At 38.1% G+C, this 10,758-nt stretch overlaps 2 long non-coding RNA genes across 2 annotated transcripts; one reads left to right on the forward strand and one right to left on the reverse strand.

The window, feature by feature from the left end:
* Nucleotides 1-3,228: 3,228 nt before the first annotated feature.
* LOC131304085 (uncharacterized) lies at nucleotides 3,229-5,183 on the reverse strand. Its single transcript, XR_009192302.1, has 3 exons — nucleotides 5,024-5,183; nucleotides 4,273-4,499; nucleotides 3,229-3,718 (listed from the first exon to the last, which is right to left on the reverse strand). It is a non-coding gene; the product is annotated as an uncharacterized LOC131304085 (long non-coding RNA).
* A 1,620-nt stretch (nucleotides 5,184-6,803) lies between these two features.
* LOC131303758 (uncharacterized) lies at nucleotides 6,804-8,388 on the forward strand. The gene is made up of 2 exons (XR_009192181.1): nucleotides 6,804-7,773; nucleotides 7,982-8,388. It is a non-coding gene; the product is annotated as an uncharacterized LOC131303758 (long non-coding RNA).
* The last annotated feature ends 2,370 nt before the right edge of the window (nucleotides 8,389-10,758 follow it).

Consider the following 10,758-nt stretch of genomic DNA (forward strand, 5'->3'; position numbering starts at 1 on the left):
ACCCTTCTTGTAGGAGAAATAGGTTTCCACACCCACTTTTTACTACTTTTACAATTTTGATCACTATACACATAACTTGACGATATTATCATTTCATTTGTTCAGTGTACTTTATAATACAACAAAGTATATAGTATTGTAAATTTTGCTTGAACAAATATCAAAACAAGAGTGCATATAAGGAGAGCGTTAAGATTAAGAAATTGATTTTGACATTCCAATTTTAACCATTGACACTCCACTTTGTGTCTTAATCATGTGAGTAAATAAAACTAAAAATGGAGTGTCATTGGCTAAAAGTAGAGTGCCAAAATCACATCTCTAAAATTGTCACCTTAACATAAAGCGGGATATGAAACCGGCATATATCATCTCCAAATACAAAGAGACCAGATTCACTTTAGTACCTTCAATCAGTTCATCAGGTTACAAAAAAAATTAGGCACTATATGAGTCCCACCTTTTGCTCGTCTCTATGGTTCAAAGTGCTACTTAAGTAGGGTTTGTCAAGCAAATTATTCATGAAAATAATGAGATATAAGCTTGTGTAATGATCACAACTTCCCAAAATCACCTGTTACAAACCTCACGACTCTTTTATGGATTAAGGCCGGTCACACAATTTCCTCGTTTTTTTTACCTTATTTTCAAATACAAATATGTTAATCTTTCTAAATTTCCTTCATTATCCACCGAAGAAGGAAAGAAAGATGTAATTCTTTTTGGTACATTGTACCCATGGTACAGTACCGAATTTGCCGTAAATTTAAAGTGTCTTTTGTGTCTTTGCAACATTGAATTGCACACCCATCCTGTGTAGCACACCAAATTTTGGATGAACCTCAATCTGAAGCCGTGTCGCATGTTTTGTATGTCAATATATATATTACCCAAACATGAAAAAGCAAGAACCACACATCGCTAGAAGTTCAAGCAAACAAGGGTAAATAGGAAAATCCAAAGTGCCATGAGTCACAACTGATAAGAACCCCCATACTCAGATGATCTTCTCCTTTCCTCGCGGCTCTCGACTTCAATATGTTCATGAGAGGCACCCTTAGCAGTTATTCCCCAAGAACAACCAAATCTGTTTCTTGTTTAACCAATCAAATTTTTTCTTTGTTCGGAACCCATACGAAACAAAATTTCTCTTTCTTTCATCTTGCTCTCCCCATTTTCCATACAGTATGCAATTCTGCCCGAAAACAAAAAAGATGCAGCCAGCAATCACCACAAAACGTTGGAGTAGAACCATTGTTCACGCGTACCTCCATCTCCGCCATTTATAAAAGACAAGAGATCATCGACTGAGCGCTTATCAACGCGCTATTCTTCGTTTTCAATATTCTGAAAGATAAGGAAAGTACATTAGCAATGAGTGCCAACATTTATCTACAAGTTCTATATGTTTGACATCACTATATTTGTCACTAGGGGAGGGAAACGAACTATGTCCACTTTAGCAAGCATTAAGGGACAGCTAGACAAAGAAAGTGATCTGACACAGTACATGTAAGATTTGAGGGTTAGGTTTAGAACATGTTACGTACAGGAAATTTGTGGTTGCAAATAGCTCGGCTCAAAAATTAAAAGAGAGGGAGCAATTAAAGGTGCTTATATAACAATTTTTCTGTACGCAACCTAACAAATATCTTGAAACTTTCAAAAATACCCTCTCCTTCCCCCTTCTCTCTCCCGGTTCTCTCTTCTATTCACTGCCGAACACCACACCCACCACCACCACACCTCCATAACCGCCGCCATCGAGCAGTTCGGAGGCTCAACCAAGAGAATTCGAAGCTCAGCCTCTCATAACACCGAAAGCGAAATAGGATGAGAGAGAAGTAAAAGAAACAGATTGTAGACGAGGAAATCCATTCACCAACACCAACACCAACAAAAACAAATCGGATACAATCCTTAAAAAAAAAAAAATTGAAACTCCAAATTGTTTATGAACATTCTAAGTTCTCTCTTCTCTTTTGCTCAACACACCACCCAACACCACACTCACCACCACCACCTCCATAACCGCTGCCTTCACCAACACCACCCAAAAAAATATCGGATACACAATCCTTCAAAAAAAAAAAAAAAGAAGACAATTTTCTGATTTTAAAACATGAAAATGTTTATAAAATTCGGATTCTAATACCTAAAAATCTTAAGACACTTTCGAGTTTTAAAATCCGAACCCTTTATAACGCATCTTCACGTCTTTTTTTTCCGTTAAAAACACAGATTCCGAACGCATAATGATTTGTATAACGCATTTCGTGAACGCACAATTGACATCGTGCATTTTGCTAATGCATGATGGGACTGATTTTGCGGCAGCGGCGTCCTCGTCGTCGTCCACTGTCTCCCCCACCAAATTATCCACCTTCACACCATTTCTTTCCACTAGTCGATTCCAGAGAGAGACCCAAAATTAAGGGCCGAAATTGACCCCACCTGGAAGGAGGAAGACCAATAAGTTCTTTCCATGGATATTTCTCCACTTTGAAACAAAGGGTTTCCGAAGTTCGTCAAGGAGTGGAAGAAGACTTCAACATAGCAACCAAAGGAGAAGAGTTTTCATTAATCAAGCAACTGGAAAAGGAGGTTCAGGTTAAAAATGAGAGCCTTCCCCGGCGACAAATTCCACTGGTAGTAGTCTGGGACGGTGGGAGGGTGGTGGGAGGGTAGTCTGGTAGGGTGGGAGGAAGAGGTTGGATGACCCTTTACCATCCAAAACGGCGTCGTTTCATTGGTAGGGGTATTTTTTCCATTTTTTAAGGGCATTTTTGCCTGAAAGTGATTTATTTTAAAACAGGCTACGTGTAGAAAATTTATGGTTGCAAATAGTTCGTCCCTCCGTCAAATTGTGATCTCGTTTCAATTGATCTCCATGATCCAAATCGTTCAAGTTGTAAAGCTTGTGAAGAAGATAAACAATGTCAAAAATCATTTGAATTGAATTCTGAACGATGCATAATCAGAGATGATCAAAGTGAATTTGTTTTTATGAAAATAAATTAGGCCACACAATATCAAACCCATTATGGCAAAGAAGATAAAATTCATCTGTTGATGATCGCTTGAACTTTACCTTAATCTGTTGATGATCCTTACCTTAATCTGTTGATGATCTTTTGAATTGAATTGAAAAATCATTTGAATTGAATTCTAGGCGATTGTGTTTATGTGGGATTTCATGGTCGATTGAACTTTACCTTAATCTGTTGATGATCTTTTGTACACCAATTAATCTGTGACAACAAGAAATTTCTTGCATAATTTGCATGTTTAAATTGAGGCAATTGTCAACTACTTTGTGTGTATTACTGTTGCAAGCACCGGTTTTTGCTAGAGATTTTAGGTTCATAGAATGGAAATGATTGCTTTCAGTTTGGATTTCATCACTTGAAGATACCTTTTTGTGTGAACTTCCGGCCTCCCTTTTTCTACATAGGTATAATTGAAAATAAGGAAGGAAAGAGGGAGAGTAAAGCCCTCACTTTTTGAAGCTCGTTAAAGTTTCAAACCAAGCTCAAATAAGCTGCTACTGGGCTCGTCTGGCTTATGAAACTGTTTTACGGATTTTTGACAAGTAGTTCAATACTCAAAAGACATGCCATTTCAAGCAAAGAAGGTACCTCTCCTGCTTTACCAAGTAGCTTTATGTTTGTTCATTAACTTCTAGCGAACAAGTGTTATATCCTTGACCTCTTTGATCCTGGAGAGTTCAAGAATGACAGTAATGTCAAACAAGTTCCAATAAATAAAAATAAAAATTCAACCATCCGCCACAACTTTTCGTTTATTATTATTGATTTCTGGAAATATTGTATCGCATAAAAATGAGAAAATTGAAAAACTAGTCAAATTAATTTCAGACTTGGTTCACAAGTATGGTTAAGATGGCTCCTATTGATATGAAGTCCATCATGGTAGTGATTTTCCAAAGGCAAGTCTTATTAAAACCAAAGAGGGCAGTTCAAGTCCGTAACAGCATACTCATTGTTGTTCGAAAAACTTCCTCCATTTTTCTCCTGTGCCGAGCATTTTTAGGCACCGAATTGGTTCAAAACATTAAAACAAGCCTTAAACAGGAAAAAACTTTTCAAGAATGAAAAATAGTCACATACATGCTTATATTGAGTAATGAATCAGATCAAAATGAGCAAAGGGATTGAAACTAGAGCAAAAATTACAAGAAAAAAAATCAATTAAGAAGGCTACTTCTCAAAAGGAAAATCGACCAAGAATCTTGAGATGCTGCATTCATACGTGGAAGAATATCAAGAAGTCAGATAAGAATAGACTTGGATGTCTTGACTGGCAAATCTATGCTAATGCGTTTGCCTCTGATTGATGTATCTGTTCTTTGTACTTAAGTCTTCTAAACTTCTGTTGTTGTCAGCCTCAGCTGGTGGATAAGCTCTAAAAAAGATATCCTTTACTAGTTCTGTTTGCCGCTTTGTTCGTGGTTTGCATTCTTGTTCTGGGGGATGCCTCTGTGCTCCTGTTTTTCAGTTCTGGTTCAATAAAATCAAACTTACCAAAACAAAACAAAAGTGGCTGCAAAAGGTGAAGGGACTGAAAGGAAGAAGTAGCGGATCCAAAATGTGGGAAACAATTGTTCCATTACTAAAGGTAAAAAGAAAGTCATTAAACAAGCTATAGGGGGGCCTTCTAATTATGAATCCCAAGCTTCAAGCCATATAGATAACCGGGGAAAGACTACAATACACACCCTTTATTTGGGTGTGTATCATATGCACCTCCAAAATGTTATGAATTATAGAGAAAATGTTACGAATCGTATTGCTAAAAAGTTACGAATCGTATAAAGGTTATGAGATATACCAAAATGTTATGAATCATAATGAAAATGTTACGAATCGTACTGCTGAAAAGTTATGAATTCTAGAACAAAAGTTACGAAACACTCTAAAACGTTATGAATGAACTACAAAATAGGTGCATATGGTACACCATTTTAAGGGGTGTGTATTGTAGACTTTCCCAGATAACCGACTTGTACCTCAACACTTCGGAGTCTTGATTATTTTTGAAGATAGCCTCTGCAACTTCCGGGCTTTCTTCAGCAATTTGCTTTCATCAACAAGATGATTCACCAAATCTCACCTCTCAGCTTGTTCTGCAGTTAAGGGCCATGGCTGTTAAAGACACCTCATGAGCTCAATGCGTGCAGCTTCTGAGAAAGACCCCATGAAGGACATATCCTGAACGTGAAAAAACAATAAAAACACATAAATACATGAATCCTCGTTAGATGGGAAGAACCAAAATACCAAATGTTTCAACGACAAAGAATTCTACCTACCATATTTCCCTCAAATAAAAACCAATCAATTTCAAAACACAGAGGTGGGGCAGGAGAATCAAAATGCCTCTTCCCAGGCTAGAAAACTGTTTAGAATGTTTCTCAATTTGGAATATTTCCATGAGCATAGCTTCAACCGTAAAATGACCAATGCACCATACAATATCAGAGTTTTGAAAGTTGTTTTCTGCACTCACTCAAACCAACTTAGCTGGCATCAAGGGAAACTACTAGATAGTCAGCCAAAATATTGACACACACGCACACACGCAAAGGTAAAAAAACACACAAAACCCCATAGAAAGCTGATACTATAATTCATGGTTTTTCCTTTTCTTCCACAAACCCATGTCAAGACGAAGAAGCTACTACTCATGTTCTCAAGCAATGCTCAGCTAAACTACGAAGAACTTGAACATAGCTACAAGCAAAATCCTAATCTCCCCCATACAAGCAACCACAAACCCCCCACAGAATGTTGATATTATAATTCATGGTTTTCCCTTTTCTTTCAGTTCATGTATTATGTGAAAATAGAGGGTGGACCCAGGGATTTCACCCGGCTGCAATTTCAAGTTGGATATCGGGTCGCATGATTGCCATGGCGGCACAGCCAAGTCATCAATTTTAAGCAAAATCATAGTTCCAAAATGTGTTTTCCGAACAAGAGGATATCGAGGACTACATTTCTTACTCTTCTTTTATTTATTTTTCCTCATGAATAAATAATCACCTGTTAAGATATCATTATCCTTCCCATTCTCTTGTTCTCTTCTCTTTACTCACTGATTTTGCCAAATGGACAGTAGATGAGGATGGGCATAAACCTAAAGTGATTTCTAGGTCGTGGTAGTCAAATTAATGGAACTTTAGATGCTGACTATCTATAACGCAAAGGTTTATTGAATTTCAAAGCACAAGTTCCAGAGCAATGGCAAAGCGAGCCAAGCAATGGAAACTATAGAAGAAATTACAAGGAAAAAAAACAGTCAGAGACTCAGAATGACTTTAGGTACGAAGAACCCCATTGTCCTTGGCTCAATATAGGCAATGGCCAAAAAGGATGGAAGAATTCAAGAGAAAAAACTTACTGGTAGCTCTATGCCACTGCTAAAAACTAAAACTTCACAACTTCCTAGACACACGTAGCTTTAGAGGATACAAGTTACAACTCAGTTTTTGAATCTCTAGATTCTCTACAAAAGATTGGGAACGAGGATAAATTTGGGAACAAACCATAGCTTACAAGATAATGGACTCTCTCATTCCAAGTCATTTATTCAGTTTTTGAACAAATCAGAGATTTGCAATTATTTCAGTCTTTCCCCATATAACTCGCAAAACACAACTCTCTCCATATAGACGCCAAAATACCACTTGTTTCCACTAAAAGTACAAAAAATAACAGCCCCTTTGGATGGTATGGTGAGAAAGGAAGAGAAAAGAAAGGGGAGCCCTTTCTCACCGCCAAATCAAGAATCTTAATAAAGTTCTCTGTTTTTAAAGGTGTTTTGACTACTGTGAATGAGCGATTTTAAATCTTTGTGACTTGGTTCAAAATAACTGATAGGCATTTGTGAACATGAAGATATACGGCTTTTTAGAAAGTACCAATAAGGGTTTGTTGACTGTAATTGGTTTACATTATTAAGTGGCTGTAGTTAACATCTGAAATTTGTTGTATTAACTATCCCGGATTTTCTTTACATCTAATGTGCGTGTGAGTCTGTGTCTTTTGGTTTTGTGTGTGTTCTGTCATGGTGTCTGGTTTGGGTTCTTTGGTTTGCTGGTTCTCTTTTTCTTTGGTGGTTTCTGTCTGCTCTTGGGTTTTTTCTGCAGTTCCTCTTGGGTGGGGGCCTGACTGGTCTTGGGGTCTGGGTGGTGTGAGTGTTCTGGGTGCTTCCTTTAGTCTGTGTTTTGTGAGGGGTTTGGCCGAGAGTGGCTGTGTCTTTGAATTGGTCTGGTTTTTGCTTTTGTTTTTCCTTTTTTCTCAGAGATTCTGTGGCTTCTGCTTTTCCCTTCCAATTGGGGCTTGCTTATGTTACTGCGTTTCTTAACATGGGTGTAGCAGATGATGGGGAGTACTTCTTCTTTGATGCTGCCCCTTGCTGCTGTCTCTGGTAGCTGTTGGATTTAAGCAAGTTATCATGGAAGTGGTTTTGAAAGGAAGTCAAGGGTCACTTCTGATGCATTGGTCCTGATTGTGGTGCTGTGTTGAAGATTCTGCTTTGTGGTGCTGGTCCTGTTTGTTTTGCTTTGTGGTGCTATGTCATGCTTTGGTAGTTTGTGATAATCTTCCTCAGTCCATGTGCATCTGTTTTGTTCTTGCTTAAGGTCTTCTGCTGCTGTTTCTAAGGATGCAAAGAAGTCTAGTTGGTGATCCAAGTTTTGAGGTCTTCTCTGGTGCCTTTTCTTGTTTGGCCTTACAACACATGATATGTGTAGGTCTTCAGCATTTTTCTTTTCTTTTCTTTTTATTATTTTCCTGCAGTTCAACAAGCTATCCTGGTTGCTTTCTAGTTGGTGCTTTGGTGGATCTTTTGTATCTATTCCGAGGCCAAAGATTTTATATCTTTTGATGTCTTTATAAATCATGTGTTGCTGCTGCTGCTCTATTTTACATGTCCTGTTGCTGTGCTACACTACTAGTCATGCTCTTTGCTGCTACTTTGTGTTGATGTTTAGCCAATGCAACTGCTCAATGTGCTAGATGTTCTCACTTCTCAATCTGCTACAAGTTGATGCTTCTGCTACGTTCACGCTGTGGCCTAAATCATGGGCTACTCCATTTGGCTCAGTTGATGCCTCTACTATTGGGGTCTCATTCTTGCTCTTGGAGCTGATGCTGCTGTCCCTGATCCCCTGGTGTTTTTCCCTTGCTTTTGGACGTGCTACTCGAAGGCCTCAGTTTTGGTCTCTACTTTACTTTTTGGTGTTGGATTTATGAGGCAATTATGTATTTATTTTTCTTTGGTTGGTTGAGGATTGTGGAGTTGTATTGAATTGATTCTTTGCACATACCCGAGGCAATAAAACCATTTTGATTTACTTGTTAATTCTCATTTTTCTAGTTGAACATTTACAGGAATCGGAATTTGAAGATTTAATCCTGATTTACTTTATTAGTCTCATGGTACAAGCAGTGAACATGGACAAAGCTGGGATTATGTCCAAGAAAAATATAGAAACTGTATTCCAACTCAAACGTTTATGTTGTTACTTATGGAGATTTCAAGTGATCATTCATCTCATACCTGACCAATATTGAACTTGTACGTTATCTAACATCTCTTCAGTCCCGTAGACACGAACTAGGCTTTTACTGGTCCAACTTCATGGACAATCAAGGATGGGTCCAGTTTGAAGCTCTTTCAGAAAAAGGGCCGACCCTAGTATTTCAATGGAGAGGCATTGGATTGATTGTTACCGCCCCATGCATACTTTTGAGGTCTATACACTATAACTTCTTTTACAAATTGACAGAGAAAGGAAATGCATCCGTGACTTTCTAACATCCTTCGCTTGAAGCAATACTTAACTGTAAATGCCTTCCTCATCTTAATTAGTGAAGCAAATATGAAAGGTTCCTGAAAAAGTAACGACATTTTACTAAACCAATTGGGGAACTAAAACAATAGACACAGAATATTATGAAAGAACTAAAACCAATAGACACAAAATATTATGAAAGAACTAATTTTCTTCACTGACATTCATATAGATTTGTAGCTATAATACCAATTCCAACATCCCAACATTTTCATATATGTCTGAATGTTAGCTACATTGATTCTACGTTACAAGGACAACTCGAGGCAGCACCTTCGGACTCCTTGATGTCCAACTCATGCTCTGCTACCATGATACAAGAATCAGCTTCCAATGGCAACCCCATAACGTCCCTTTCCTTGGGTGGAGATCCATCATGGAGCACCATAACACTTTGCAGTAACCACAAGAACAGAAAAAAAGTATGTTGAGGTACAGGTGCTGAGTTCCTAGAAGTAACAGCAGTGCTGCAAAAGTAAGCAACTTGTGGTATTGTTTGTTGCCACTAACCTGAGCCATCTTTGGGTTCCACATTTCCTAGCTGAAATAAAGTGCGTTCTTTTTTTTCTTTTCTTTTTTGATTAGCAAAAGAAGATTTTATTAAGATCAATAAGGGTACATAGATAAAGGAAGGAGCTAAGAAAAACAGGAACTAAGCGAAAGCCCAAGAACCTGCTAAAAGAAGCCTCCAAGATCCAACCAAAGGTTGAATAAGAAAGGAAAAAGAAAAACAAGGGAAGCAAAAAAAACAGGGGCTACCGATAGTGAAAGAATCAAATTTTCACTTTCATAATCCCCTCCAAACATCTCTTGAAGTCCTCAACAGAACAATCCTTGAGATTGAACTTGCAAGATCCAGACAGCTATCCTGGTCTTCACCAGATTCATAACGTCGCATGCTTCTATAACCTTGTTATTGAACACTATCTCATTCCTTGCCAAGGATAATGACCACAAGATAGCATAGAAACTGATATTCCAGATGTGTTTCTCTAGATTTTTGAATCCATTATTGAACAATATTCCTCCTCAAAAGTTCAGATCTTGTTGCAACTCTATCCTGGATTGCCTGCATACGTTTGCCTCCACTTTTAAAGGACAAAGGTTCTGCCATAAGAACAGAAGACATGGATTTTCAGTGTAGGACCTGGATTCCCAAGCACTATATGCAGACTTAACTTAGAAGGTTGTGTCCTGGTTCCATCTCCACTGCAAAACATCACCACTTGAAGATATTCTGAAATTCTGTATCTTTAGCAGCAAGAGTCCTAGCTCTTCAGTTTCCTAAAACAAAGAGAGACCTTCTAAACTGCAAATTCCAATCCCCGTGGCTGTTCAGATCAAGGCGTTCTTTTGAGTTGATAACAGGCAGAGTCTACGAAATTCCTCTCTCTCAGGGATTGTTCACCTGACCATGTATCAGTCCATAATTTAGCAACATTTCCTGCAAACACCTTTATACATAATCCGTCATGAATAATATGTTACCAAGATCAGATTGTTCATTACCAACAGATAGTTTATCATGCTAAATTCTGGATGGTTTTCTAGTTGAAGGTAATGCAGGTAGCCAACTGTCTTCCCCATACCTGTATTTGCTTTTAAGTTTACCCATAGGGAAATGTCCTCCTTATTGTATCTCCACCACCACTTTGCAAGCAAAGCACAATTGTGCTCCACTAGTTTCTTGATACCCAAACCCCCATATTTTTTGCCCCTTGTGATGGAACCCCATTTTACCTTGTGCAATCTATTTTTGTCAGCAGAATCACCCCATAGAAAGTTTCTTTGAAAATGCATTCTTGACAACATAAGCTAAGGGAGATTTGTCGTTCTTCAAAGTGATTAGTGATCCACCCAAGAGCTGCAGCAATGGC

The sequence above is a fragment of the Rhododendron vialii genome, chromosome 10a, assembly GCF_030253575.1.
Source record: "Rhododendron vialii isolate Sample 1 chromosome 10a, ASM3025357v1".
In the NCBI taxonomy this organism is placed as follows: Eukaryota; Viridiplantae; Streptophyta; class Magnoliopsida; order Ericales; family Ericaceae; genus Rhododendron; species Rhododendron vialii.